Here is a 15,067-nt window from a genome sequence, read left to right on the forward strand (position 1 = left end):
GAGAAAAAAGAGCAGAGGTAAAATAAAATAACAGTAGGGAGGCTATATATACAGGGGGGTACCGGTGCAGAGTCAATGTGCGGAGGCACCGGCTAGTTGAGATAGTTGAAGTAATATGTACATGTGGGTATAGTTAAAGTGACTATGCATAAATAATTAACAGAGTAGCAGCAGCGTAAAAAGGATGGGGTGGGGGGGCAGTGCAAATAGTCCGGGTAGCCATGATTAGCTGTTCAGGAGTCTTATGGCTTGGGGGTAAAAGCTGTTGAGAAGTCTTTTGGACCTAGACTTGGCACTCGGTACCGCTTGCTGTGCGGTAGCAGGGAGAACAGTCTATGACTAGGGTGGCTGGAGTGTTTGACAATTTTGAGGGCCTTCCTCTGACACCGCCTGGTAAATAGCCTTGGTTTCACAAACAGATCACCGACCATTTCGAATCCCACCGTTCCTTCTCCACTATGCAATCCGGTTTCCGAGCTGGTCATGGGTGCACCTCAGCCACGCTCAAGGTCCTAAACGATATTATAACCGCGATCGATAATAGACAGTACTGTGCAGCCGTCTTCATCGACCTGGCCAAGGCTTTCGACTCTGTCAAACACCGCATTCTTATTGGCAGACTAAATAGCCTTGGTTTCTCAAATGACTGCCTCGCCTGGTTCACCAACTACTTCTCAGATAGAGTTCAGTGTGTCAAATCGGAGGGCCTGTTGTCTGGACCTATGGCAGTCTCTATGGGGGTGCCACAGGGTTCAATTCTTGGGCCGACACTTTTCTCCGTGTATATCAATGATGTCGCTCTTGCTGCTGGTGACTCTCAGATCCACCTCTACGCAGACGACACCATTTTGTATACATCTGGCCCTTCATTGGACACTGTGTTAACAAACCTCCAAACGAGCTTCAATGCCATACAACAATCCTTCAGTAGCCTTCAACTGCTCTTAAACACTAGTAAAACTAAATGCATGCTTTTCAATCGAACGCTGCTAGCACCCGCCCACCCGACTAGAATCACCACTCTCGGCCGGGTCGGACCTAGAGTATGTGGACAACTACAAATATCTAGGTGTCTGGTTAGACTGTAAACTCAACTTCCAGACTCACATAAAGAATCTCCAATCCAAAGTTAAATCTAGAATCGGCTTCCTATTTCGCAACAAAGCCTCCTTCACTCATGCTGCCAAACATGCCCTCGTAAAACTGACTATCCTACCGATCCTTGACTTGGCGATGTCATTTACAAAATAGCCTCCAACACTCTACTCAGCAAATTGGATGTAGTCTATCACAGTGCCATCCGTTTTGTCTCCAAAGCCCCATACACTACCCACCACTGTGACCTGTACGCTCTTGTTGGCTGGTCCTCACTACATGTCCGTCGTCAAACCCACTGGCTCCAGGCCATCTATAAATCACTGCTAGGCAAATCCCCGCCTTATCTTAGCTCATTGGTCACCATAGCAGCACCCACCCGTAGTCTGCGCTCCAGCAGGTATATCTCACTGGTCATTCCCAAAGCCAACACCTCCTTTGGCGCCATTCCTTCCAGTTCTCTGCTGCCAATGACTGGAACGAATTGCAAAAATCTCTGAAGCTGGAGACTCTTATCTCCCTCAATAACTTTAAGCATCAGTTGTCAGAGCACCTTACCGATCACTGCACCTGTACACAGCCCATCTGAAATTAGCCCACCCAACTACCTCATCCCTATATTGTTATTTATTTTGCTCTTTTGCACCCCAGTATCTGTATTTGCACATAATCTCTTGCACATCTAGCATTCCAGTGTTAATACTATTGTAATTATTCTGCACTATAGCCTATTTATTGCCTTACCTCCATAACTTGCTACATTTGCACACACTGTATATATATTTTCTGTTGTATTTCTGACTTTATGTTTTTTTACCCCATATGTAACTCTGTGTTGTTTTTATTGCACTACTTTGCTTTATCTTGGCCAGGTCGCAGTTGTAAATGAGAACCTGTTCTCAACTGGCTTACCTGGTTAAATAAAGGTGAAAAAAAAAAAAAAAAAAAAAGTATAGAGGTCCTGGATGGCAGGAAGCTTGGCCCCAGTGATGTACTGGGCCGTACGCACTACCCTCTGTAGTGCCTTGCGGTCGGAGGCCAAGCAGTTGCCATACCAGGCGGTGATGCAACCAGTCAGGATGCTCTCGATGGTGCAGCTGTAGAATTTTTTGAGGATCTGAGGACCCATGCCAAATCTTTTCAGTCTCCTGAGGGGGAATAGGCTTTGTCGTGCCCTCTTCACGACTGTCTTGGTTTGTTTGGACCATGATAGTTCGTTGGTGATGTGGACACCAAGGAACTCCATATCGTGTTAACATTAGTCACAAATATCTGACTTCAGTATAGTCTATAAGCGGTTTCTTCATTAAGACTTATACAGTGGGGAGAACAAGTATTTGATACACTGCCGATTTTGCAGGTTTTCCTACTTACAAAGCATGTAGAGGTCTGTAATTTTTATCATAGGTACCCTTCAACTGTGAGAGACGGAATCTAAAACAAAAATCAAGAAAATCACAAAGTATGATTTTTAAATAATGAATTAGCATTTTATTGCATGACATAAGTATTTGATCACCTACCAGCCAGGAAGAATTCCGGCTCTCACAGACCTGTTAGTTTTCTTTAAGAAGCCCTCCTGTTCTCCACTCATTACCTGTATTAACTGCACCTGTTTGAACTCGTTACCTGTAAAAAAAGACACCTATCCACACACTCAATCAAACAGACTCCAACCTCTCCACAATGGCCAAGACCAGAGAGCTGTGTAAGGACATCAGGGATAAAATTGTAGACTTGCACAAGGCTGGGATGGGCTACAGGACAATAGGCAAGCAGCTTGGTGAGAAGGCAACAACTGTTGGCGCAATTATTAGAAAATGGAAGAAGTTCAAGATGACGGTCAATCACCCTCGGTCTGGGGCTCCATGCAAGATCTCACCTCGTGGGGCATCAATGATCATGAGGAGGGTGAGGGATCAGCTCAGAACTACACGGCAGGACCTGGTCAATGACCTGAAGAGAGCTGGGACCACAGTCTCAAAGAAAACCATTAGTAACACACTACGCCATCATGGATTAAAATCCTGCAGCGCACGCAAGGTCCCCCTGCTCAAGCCAGCGCATGTCCAGGATGCTTTTCTGCAAAGGGGACAGGACGACTGCACCGTATTGAGGGGGAGGATGGATGGGGCCATGTATCGCAAGATCTTGGCCAACAACCTCCTTCCCTCAGTAAGAGCATTGAAGATGGGTCGTGGCTGGGTCTTCCAGCATGACAACGACCAGAAACACACAGCCAGGGCAACTAAGGAGTGGCTCCTTAAAAAGCCTCTCAAGGTCCTGGAGTGGCCTAGCCAGTCTCCAGACCTGAACCCAATAGAAAATCTTTGGATCTTTGGAGGGGAGCTGAAAGTCTGTATTGCCCAGCGACAGCCCCCGAAACCTGAAGGATCTGGAGAAGGTCTGTATGGAGGAGTGGGCCAAAATCCCTGCTGCAGTGTGTGCAAACCTGGTCAAGACCTACAGGAAACATATGATCTCTGTAATTGCAAACAAAGGTTTCTGTACCAAATATTAAGTTATGCTTTTCTGATGTATCAAATACTTATGTCATGCAATAAAATGCAAATTAATTACTTAAAAATCATACAATGTGATTTTCTGGATTTTTGTTTTAGATTCTGTCTCTCACAGTTGAAGTGTACCTATGATAAAAAATTACAGACCTCTACATGCTTTGTAAGTAGAAAAACCTGCAAAATTGGCAGTGTATCAGATACTTGTTCTCCCCACTGTAGTTGGCTTATATGTTTGACTTGGTGGAGTGGAGCAGAGAGGGGGATGGGAGGCTGATCATTGATTGGCTGTAGTGTAGAGTGTGTCATACAATGTATCAAAATTCCAACTGCTAGCTCAAATTCTCACTCAAATGTACCACTAATATGAAAATCTTCCACAGACTGTCTTGCAGACTACTATGCACTGACAAAACATTTAGTGTTACAAATCAAAGCTTAACATTAAAATATGTGATTTCAAATGACTAAATTAAGTTCAGACAGGCCTGTAATGTGCTCTCTAACATAAACATAAACTGTGTTGTTGCTGTAGACCTTTTCACAGATATAGGAGCAGTTGATCTCCACAGAATGTTAGCAGCCACTAATATCTGACTTCTGTATAGTCTATAGCGGTTTCTTCATTAAAACTTCTATTTGGCTTTAATGTATGACTTGGTGGAGTGGAGCAGAGTGGGGGAAGGGAGCAGAGAAGGGGATGGGAGGCTGATCATTGATTGGCTGTAGTGTAGGGTGTGTCATACAATGTATCAAATTTCCAACTGCTAGCTCAAATTCTCACTCAAATGTACCACTAGTATGAAAATGTTCCACAGACTGTCTTGCAGACTACTATGCACTGACAAAACATTTAGTGTTACAAATCAAAGCTTAACATTAAAATATGTGATTTCAAATGACTAAATTAAGTTCAGACAGGCCTGTTATGTGCTCTCTAACACAAACATAAACTGTGTTGTTGTCAACCATTTCACAGATCTAGGATCAGGTGACCTCCACAGAATGTTAACATTAGCCACAAATATCTGACTTCTGCAGAGTGCACAAAAGTACCAAACTACCAAAAGTTTCACAGGTCAACACATCTCTGCCCAGGGTTGCCATGTATGCTTTTTTTGTTGTTTATTGAGGTACTTTGGAAACTTTGCCGCAGGTGAAAAGTTTTGGTCGCTGGGTGCAAGTTTTTATACTACTTCTATATTGCAACTACCAACATGGCATTTAAAAAAATCTATTAATTTCCCTGTAATCTGCTGAAATTGTGCTAGTTTTCAGGCTTTGAAGGCTGGTTTTGCGTTGACTTCCTTGAAATTCGTAATTGATCTGGCAAGCCTGTCTCTGCATGAGCATGATCACCTCTAAAGTAGCTGTGCAGCACATTTTTAAGGAAGAGGAGGATGGTTGCAGATGTTTGAATTCATGCAAGAAGGTAAGCTATTAACTAAACTGCTAACCAATAGTTTAGCTAAAATTGAATTTGTATTTGGTGTATTGGCAAGCAATGCATGTTCCCGTTGTCTTTATTATTAATTAGTTAATGTTAGCTCACATATGTCTTTCGGTGGAATCCAACATGCATTGACAATGTTGTGTCAGATATACTGCGTCATGACAGATTGAAATTGGTAGGCTTATCCAAACAATTCATACATATGCAATTGTTACTTTGCATGTTTCTACCTTATACTTATTTACTGCTTGCTAAGGGTTAGCGTGCTAGCTAACGGTTAGCGTGCTAGCGATGCTAACGATGCTAGCTTCTTTTTTTTTGTATGATGCTAGCTATGGTGGCAAGCTAGCTAATAAGTTTAGCATAATTGGTAAACATGTCTTTGATTCAGAATACATCAATACATTGTGGTTAACCCAATGTTACATGCATTGGAAAATAAAATTGCTAGTGTAACTTGAATTGGTTTACAAGCTAGCTAGAAAAGCCAGTTCCTTTTCATCTGTTTTGTCAAGCTATAAGCCTGCATGTGTGCTAAAATATTTAATTAAATCCCCTCATTAAATTAATATATTTAAGTTGCACCTGTTTTTATAGCCCTTACCCAAGGACCATTTTTTCCGTTGGAATAATTTGGATGAAAATAAGAAATATGTGAAAGAAAATAAGAAATAAGTGACCAGATTTTGTTATTGAAAAGCATGGACATTCACATATTCACATATCTCCTTTATTCCATACACTCATTTTTAAAGATCGAAAACAAAATGGAAGATAAGAGTCCAGGAACATACAAAGCAACCAATGCGGTATGTTTTAAGGCTTAGCCTAGTTTTTCTGCTTCGCCTAGTATTTAGAGTATGCTTGCCTTGCTTTAGCCAAACCACTCAAACTGATTCTCTTTTAGTCTATCCATAAAAGCAGATTCAGTTTCAGTTGTATCCAGGAACTTGCATAATCTGCTTATGTTATGCTTATGCTTGCTTTTTTACCTTGAAAGTAGTCTTAAAAAAGGAAATTGTAACAGATGTTTGTTGGACCTCTATTAGTCAATGATATCAGTCAGTGGTGTCCCCCAGCCCATCCCCGATGTTGTGTGCAGAGCAATCATGTCATTCTATTAAGTCTCAACTATTCTTTTTGTAACTTGTCTTCCTTTACAAAGGCACTGCAGAGGCTAAGAAGACGCATGGAAACTCTGAAGAATCATCATTCAACTTGTGAGGCCAGATTTGAAAAGGAAATTATAAATCCAGAAGCTCAGGTTTGTCAATTGTTTAGAGTGAGGATACTGGGGATGGTTGAATCGTTATAATATCCTATTGCCTAATTTGCACATGACTAATATCATTTTATTGTATCCTTAGATGTCAGACACTGAGGTTGCCAGTACCTCTGAGGCTGCCAGTACCGCTGGGTCGAAAGTCCATGTGTTGGATGATGCACCGCCATTGATCAGAACAGACAGCATATTCGTAAGTTAAAGTGTCATTCAACACCAGCACATACTGTAAGTTCTTGTGAATCAGCTTTGTAAATCAAAGATGGGCAAGTCTGCACTTTCATCCTATATTCATTGTATTATAACAAAATCTAAATTAGAGGAGCACAGAGCCATAACTAATCAAAATGTGCCGGTGTCCAAATACTTTCTGTGTTATCTGTCTAGTTATCCAATATACTTTTTTTCTTCAATACAGTTGACCAAAGCTATGCTTGGATACAAGACTGATGACTCAATAACCAGCATTGACAACAGTGAAGATGATTATGTCCCAAGGTCATCAGAGGAAGAGCGATTCCGATGAATTTTCAGAACCAAAGACAAGGGTGGACAGCAGTAAACACGATGATCTAGTCTCAGAGGGAGACAGTTCAGATAAATTAGCGGGTGTCAAGAGAAAGAAGCAATACAAGAAGACTATCAAGAGATGCAGAAGTTCCTCAGAAGAAAACAGCTCAAATGGAGAATCAGAACTCAAGAGAATGAAGCGATACGAAAATACTTATAAGAGATGTACTAGTTCCCCAAAGTCGAACACTAGCAGTGAATCATTGCTTGTAATGAATGTCTCAGAAGTAGATGGATCCAAAAGTACCACCAAAAAAAGCACTTCTGTCTGTTTTGTGAGCAACCGCAATCCAAAATCGCCCGTCATTTAGAACATAAACATGGGGATGAAATGGAAGTAGCTACTGCACTTCAGTTTGCAAAGAAGTCAAAAGCTAGGAGACTTCAGCTGAATCTCCTTCGCAAGAAGGGGAATCGGGCACACAACATTCAGGCACTTAAAGAAGGAAAGGGGGTTTTGGTACCATGTAAGCAAACAAGTGATGACAAGAGCAATCACCAGGACTATCAGCATTGTTTTGCCTGCCATGGGCTCTTTAAACGCAAATCTATGTGGAGGCATGTGGCAAGGTGCACACTAGCACAAAATGTTCGTAAGGAGATGCCTGGCAAAACCAGAATCCAGGCACTCTGTGCTAGTGCTCAACCGGTTGCTAAAGGAGTCAGCGAGAAGGTCTGGAAACTTGTGAGTAACATGGCTCAAGATGATGTAGCCCATGCAGTAAAAGAAGACAGATACATCTTGGCATTGGGTGAAAAAATGTACAACAAGAAAGGGGAGAACCCCTCACAACACCAGCACATTCGTCAAACTTTGCGAGAACTAGGGAGACTCGTGATTAAAGGTAGAAAGGTGACACCACTGAAAAAGATGAAGGATTATATCAACCCACAACACTTCCACCACATCATAAAAGCTGTCAAAGAAGTGACTGGCTTTGATGAAAAGACAAACAAATTTGAAAAAGCAACCTTGGCCACAAAGCTTGGGCAAAGCATCCAGAAAATTGCAGACGTCATGGAGGGTGAAGCTCTTATTACCCAGAATGAAGAAAAGTTGAAGCTAGTCCGAGACTTCCAAGGCATCTACCGTCTTCGCTGGAATGAAATGATCTCTTCTGCTGCATATCGTACACTTGAACAGAGGAAATGGAACGCACCGCAGCTTATTCCATTAGCAGATGATGTAAAAAAAATGCACATGTACTTAGATGAAAAGCAGAAACAATACTACAACCAACTGTGCGATGAGAAAACCTCAAGAAAATGGTGCAATCTAGCAAAAGTGATACTGGCTCAGATTATTATCTTCAACAGGAAAAGAGAGGGAGAGGTGTCAAAGATGTCTGTGGCAACATTTCACTCCAGGGACAAATCCCCACTTAACAAAGATGTTGCAGTGGCGCTAACAGAGGTTGAGAGACTGCTCTGTGCGCATTTTGAGCATCGAAACCTGTGGGAAGCGTGGCAGGAAGGTGCCTGTAATCCTCACTCCAGTGATGGTGGAATCTTTAGAGCTGCTTATCAAAGAGCGGTGCTCATGTGGAGTGAGCGAAGGTAATATCTACTTATTTGCCAGGCCAGGATATGATACACATTTTCGAGGGAATGACTGCATCCGCGTCTATGCCAAACAATGTGGTGCCAAGTTACCTGAAGCATTGTCATCAACTAAACTACGAAAACAGGTTGCCACCCTCTCCAGAGTGTTAAATCTCAATGATACAGAACAGGACCAGTTTGCTGACTTCTTGGGTCACGACATTCGGATTCATCGAAAGTTCTACCGTCTTCCAGAGGGAACGCTTCAGTTGGCAAAAATAAGTAAAATACTGATGGCGTGTGAACAGGGCAGATTGGCAGAGTTCAAGGGGAAAACTCTGGATCAAATAACCATCAGTCCCAGTGGTAAGTTTACCCCCAGTGTTTAGTTTAATGGCAAAATGTTTACACTTTGATTTGTTTTGCGCAGATTTAGCTTGCCTCAATTTACCATTCTTCCTTTGGCTGTCTTTTACAAACTGTTATGTCTGAAGAAATGGATGCTGCAGCCACTGATTGTGCATCAGAGAGTGACTCTGAGAGAGAGGAGTCGTCTGAAAAAATCCTATGAAGGAAATCTGACAGGTATGCCTATACCTTATATACACATGGACCTATTCTTAATTACAATGTACTGTTGGAAAATGACATGTTTTCCACTGATATTTTCCAGGAGAGATGTCAGCAATTCAGGCCAAAAGGCCAATGACCAAGGAAAAGCTGGGACAAAAGAGAGGCCCACACGGTAAGCATGTTTCCTGCTGCCTTCATTCAGTGCATTTTCACTCTGGCAAAAAATGCTGACTCTTATTTGTTATGCACTGATTTAACTTGCCTCAATTTACCATTCTTCTTTTGGCTGTCTTTTACAAACTGTTATGTCTGAAGAAATGGATGCTGCAGCCACTGATTGCGCATCAGAGAGTGACTCTGAGAGAGAGGAGTCGTCTGAAAAATCCTATGAAGGAAATCTGACAGGTATGCCTATACCTTATATACACATGGACCTATTCTTAATTACAATGTACTGTTGGAAAATGACATGTTTTCCACTGATATTTTCCAGGAGAGATGTCAGCAATTCGGGCCAAACAGCCAATGACCAAGGGAAAGCTGGGACAAAAGAGAGGCTCACACGGTAAGCATGTTTCCTGCTACCTTCATTCAGTGCATTTTCACTCTGTAGTGTCAACTTATGGCTGTACTGTGCTGGTCCAGATCAATTCTGTCTTCATCAGTTAGTGTATTTCCAACCATGCCAGCACAGAACGGTTGAGTTTGGATTGTACACAAGTCAAGACATTAGATCTGGAATTAGTGTGTCAGGATAGATGATAACACAGAAGGATTACCACACTTTAGATTGATTTTCTTGGAGGTAGGGAACTTGATTGAATACGTATTGCTTTTATTAGAAGGTTTACATTGCAAACAGATTGTTGGGCTTAGATTCCATACAGATTGAGTCTGCCTTGATGTCAGCATTGCACATTCTTCTCTCACACGCTTATCTATGTAGTTATTTAGTTAGGATTGTTAGCTTAACTTCATCACACTCTGAATATATAGCTGCAACCTTGTAGAGTTAATAGAAAGAGAGGTTCAAGTTCATTGTAGTCAACCTTTTAATAAAAAAAAAAAAAATGTGTGGCATAATGTAGTCATGTATAATGCAATCTCTTTCCAAAGGTGCCAAAGGAACAAAAAGGTATTGGTCGACAATAGAGGTGGATGCAGTTGAAGATTCCTTGATGAATTTTATCAGAATGGGAAAAACGCCTGGAAAACAAGACTGTGAGAAATGCATTGCTGCTTCTCCCCAAGCACTAGTAAACAGGGACTGGAGAGCGGTGAAGTTCTATGTACACAACAGAATAATTGCAGATCAGAGAAAATAAGTGTAGACTAGGGTTCTGCTCTATCCAGATTTTCATTTCTTATATAGTAGCTAGCAACTGAATGTCACTTTTGTTTTCTTTGGGTTTCTTAGCTTGTATTACATTGGAGAAATTAAGGTTCTTAAATGGTTATTCCTTAGTTCTTAAGGTTCCTGAGAGAACTCGGTTCTGCTTTATTTTAAGTTCTTATGAATGTTTCATATTTACAGTTGAAGTCGGAAGTTTAAATACCCCTTAGCCAAATACATTTAAACTCAGTTTTTCACAATTCTTGACATTTAATCCTAGTAAAAATTCCCTGTCTTAGGTCAGTTAGGATCACCACTTCATTTTAAGAATGTGAAATGTCAGAATAATAGTTGAGAGAATGATTTATTTCAGCTTTCATTTCTTTCATCACATTCCCAGTGGGTCAGAAGTTTAGATCCTACCAAAAATGAATTGAGTGTATTGCCTTTAAATTGTTTAACATTTCGGGTAGCCTTCCACAAGCTTCCCACAATAATTTGGGTGAATTTTGGCCCATTCCTCCTGACAGAGCTGGTGTAACTGAGTCAGGTTTGTAGGCCTGCTTGCTCGCACACGCCTTTTCAGTTCTGCCCACAAATATTCTATAGGATTGAGGTCAGGGCTTTGTGATGGCCACTCCAATACCTTGACATTGTTGTCCTTAAGCCATTTTGCCACAACTTTGGAAGTATGCTTGGGGTCATTGTCCATTTGGAAGACCCATTTACGACCAAGCTTTAACTTCCTGACTGATGTCTTGAGATGTTGTTGGTGTTCTTCGGCTTGCAAGCGTCCCCCCTTTTTCCTCCAAACATAACGATGGTCATTATGGCCAAACAGTTATATTTTTGTTTCATCAGACCAGAGGGCATTTCTCCAAAAGTACGATCTTTGTCCCCATGTGCAGTTGCAAACCGTAGTCTGACTTTTGGAGCAGTGGCTTCTTCCTCGCTGAGCGGCCTTTCAGGTTATGTCGATATAGGACTCGTTTTACTGTGGATATAGATACTTGTGTACCTGTTTCCTCCAAAATCTTCACAAGGTCCTTTGCTGTTCTTCTGGGATTGATTTGCAATTTCCGCACCAAAAGTACGTTCATCTCTAGAAGACAGAACACGTCTCCTTCCTGAGCGGTATGACGGCTGCGTGGTCCCATAGTGTTAATACTTGCGTACTATTGTTTGTACAGATGAACGTGGTACCTTCAGGCGTTTGAATATTGCTCCCAAGGATGAACCAGACTTGTGGAGGTCAATTTTATTTTCTTCTGAGGTCTTGGCTGATTTATTTTGATTTTCCCATGATATCAAGCAAAGAGGCACTGAGTTTGAAGGTAGGCCTTGAAATACATCCACAGGTACACCTCCAATTGACTCAAATGATGTCAATTAGCCTATCAGAAGCTTCTAAAGCCATGACATCATTTTCTGGAATTTTCCAAGCTGTTTAAAGGCACAGTCAACTTAGTGTATGTAAACTTCTGACCCACTGGAATTGTGATACAGTGAATTATAAGTGAAATAATCTGTCTGTAAACAATTGTTGGAAAAATTACTTGTGTCATGCACAAAGTAGATGTCCTAACCGACTTGCCAAAACTATAGTTTGTTAACAAGACATTTGTGGAGTGGTTGAAAAACGAGTTCACCTTTGGAGTGACTAAGGTTCTCCTGAATACTTCAAGGGTTTTTCAAGTTTGGAAGCCTGCTGATGACTTTGAATGTTAGACAAAAATAAAAAACATTTTCCTAAACTATTCATCTGTTACTTGGATATATTGAATCCATTACTGAAATGGTTGTTCCAGTTTAAATACTTTACAGAAAAACTACACTAGAGCCGTTGCGTTGCCATCCGTGTCGCATCATTGTGGCATTCTACCTGCTACACTAGAAACAAACCAAAATCGATTTAAATTTAAACTTGTTACAGTTTTTCTCAATTGCTTACAAACAAATACTTGTACTTGAGACACAATGACCACAACATGTAACTCATGCACCAACCCCTGAACCAATTCTGCTAAACTACAAGCACAATTCCTGCTTTACACTCAAATTGCAGTTCTACAACACACTTTTTTCAAAACACTACACACAAATCTTTGCATTTGGCACAATTTTCATGCAGAAAATCTATTGTTTTCACAATAAACACACTGCCATTCAAATATGCACACTGACTCATCACATGGGCAAACACCCGTCACACAGTTTTACAATTAGCAATCAGAGATTTAGCATAAAAGGGCAACAGGTGAGCTCTTCTGTTTTGGAGCAATGGATGCCAATATTGGAAACAGCGGCAGAGCCAGAGGAGTGCGAGTATGAGGAGGAGGGCGGGGGAGGACGAGGACGAGGACGAGGAAGGCCAAGGACCGTAATCTCTGATGAGATCCGAGCCACTTTGGTTGATCATGTGGTCAACCATGGTCTAACAATGAGGGGGCTGGGCAAAGAGTACAGCCAACTTTGAGCAGGTGCAGTGGAGCACCGGTTCATCTTCATTGATGAGGTTGGATTCAACCTCACAAAAAGAAGAAAGAGGGGAAGGAATATCATCGGCCAGCGTGCCATTGTTCAAGTCCCTGGCCAGCGCGGAGGGAACATCACAATGTGTGCAGCGATTACCCACCACGGCGTCATCCATCACCATGCTACCCTTGGCCCCTACAACACCGCCCATCTGATCACATTCCTACACAACACACTCATTCCACCAGATCAGGTAGATGGCCCAGAGCAGCTCAGGTACGTTGTCATTTGGGACAACGTAAGTTTCCACAGGGCTGCTCTGGTTCGTAACTGGTTCACTGCCCACCCACGCTTTTTAGTTGTTTATCTCCCTCCATATTTTTTTCTGCCTGGAGATGGAAAGTGTATGACCGAAATCCACAAATGCGTATACCTCTTCTCCAAGCTATGGAAGACGCATGTGGAGATATAGCAGCTGATGCTTTTCATTGCTGGAATCGCCATGCTAGGCGATATTTCCCCCGCTGCTTGGCCAGGGAAAACATTGCTTGTGATGTGGATGAGGTGCTGTGGCCAGACCGCAACAGAAGAGAGGATGCAGCATATTTATTTTGTAATTTTGTAATTTATTTTTAGCTGTAACTGTATACATTAAATTATTCTGTTTTGTATGTAGACCACTGTATGTATAACTTTGTGTTGGTTGGGAATGGGATGTACACTGTGTACATTGTTTCTGTGGGAAAAATTAAATATATTTGTTACCGTGTATTTGTGTGTTCTGAGTATAAAAACAATATTCTCAAATATTTTACAACACACTTATGTATGTACTGTCTGTAGTAATGGCAACACTGAACCAAAAAAAGGCCTAAGTCATTATGATGAATGGAGAAGAAGTGTTTTCCATTCATCATAGTGTTTTACATTGAGCACATCAGTGTTCAACTGGTTCTTATAAATGTCTATTCATATGATGGTTTGTGTGTGTCATTTGAAAACAAAATACAATTTTGATAAGAAATAACATGGTTTTGAATGTAAAGTTTCATTTTGCTGGAGAATTGATGGGTTTTGCCCATTGTGTGTGTGTTTTTTGATTTGTGTGTAGAGTTCTGAGAATATGAGGCATGCTTTCAGAAAATGTGTGTAAACAATCGAGAAAAACTGTAATTATTGTACGCTTCCTTTAGGCGCAACGCAGGCAGTTGGATGCTTTCATAGATTTCATAGGCGGCATTCCCTTCATGGCTGATGGCAATGCATTATAATGCAATGTACGGTCTCAATTAGGTGGTAAAATTTCAAGTGTACTTTTTTCAAGGAGTAAGTCACTTTAAGTGATTTCCTGATTATAGATTTTTTTTCAAACTCATGAGTGTAATTTCTGTGCTCCTATGATGTCTGGAAAGCATAGTCCTCAAAAGGTAGGTATTTAAGAGGGGTCCTTAATTGGTTACAAATACAAGACTGTGTGTGTGTGTGTGTGTGTGTGTGTGAGAGAGAGAGAGAGAGAGAGAGAGCGAGAGAAGACTCCGAGTTTTTAATATTAACGTTTTAAAGCTAAACTAAAAGAAAGAAAAAGAGGGAGCGTTATCCTTGCCATTTGATGTCTAGCTTTTTACCACAGGGAGGCGACAAAAGCCAATGCATGTACTGCAACAGTCATACTGTGTCACAGATTAATAGTGAAGGTGTCACTCCATTTTGATTGACATTTTGAATACGACACATTGAATACGACATTTTGAATTTACACTTGATGGACAGTTAGTTTGACACTTTCAAGGCGTCTTGATCGGCACCTTGACAGTGACTCTGCATAAGTTAATATGCAAATATCCGCGAGGCTGAGATATCTTTAGAATTTTTAAAGGGAAACCCCGATGGTAAAATTAACCAGAAATGACGGAATCGACTGGAAATGCAGTACTGCCTGCTCTAGGCTCAAATATAGCGCAGTAGGCGACATATTTAATGGGCCTAGTCCAAACTCAACCATGGGCCTCACTGGCGTTTCAGCTTGTACTTTATTAAAAGATCGGCAAGTGACAGAAGGAAATAGGGCCATTTAAACGGGCCTTACCTTGACAAGTCTCAACATGCCCTGACCTCAAACTAGGTGTTATTAATGTGTATTAGGCCTGGTTTGTACGCAAATAGGCTCTGTATTTTTGTTTAATCTGTTGTCACTGTAGGCCATTGAAATAATATTGTATCAGCCT

The 15,067-nt window shown here is 41.3% G+C and overlaps 1 long non-coding RNA gene across 1 annotated transcript; it reads left to right on the plus strand.

The window, feature by feature from the left end:
• Positions 1-9,300: 9,300 nt before the first annotated feature.
• On the plus strand, positions 9,301-10,633 carry LOC121544422. The gene is made up of 3 exons (XR_005996106.2): positions 9,301-9,439; positions 9,528-9,599; positions 10,151-10,633. It is a non-coding gene; the product is annotated as an uncharacterized LOC121544422 (long non-coding RNA).
• Positions 10,634-15,067: the final 4,434 nt, after the last annotated feature.

This window comes from Coregonus clupeaformis, chromosome 6, assembly GCF_020615455.1.
Source record: "Coregonus clupeaformis isolate EN_2021a chromosome 6, ASM2061545v1, whole genome shotgun sequence".
Taxonomy (NCBI): domain Eukaryota; kingdom Metazoa; phylum Chordata; class Actinopteri; order Salmoniformes; family Salmonidae; genus Coregonus; species Coregonus clupeaformis.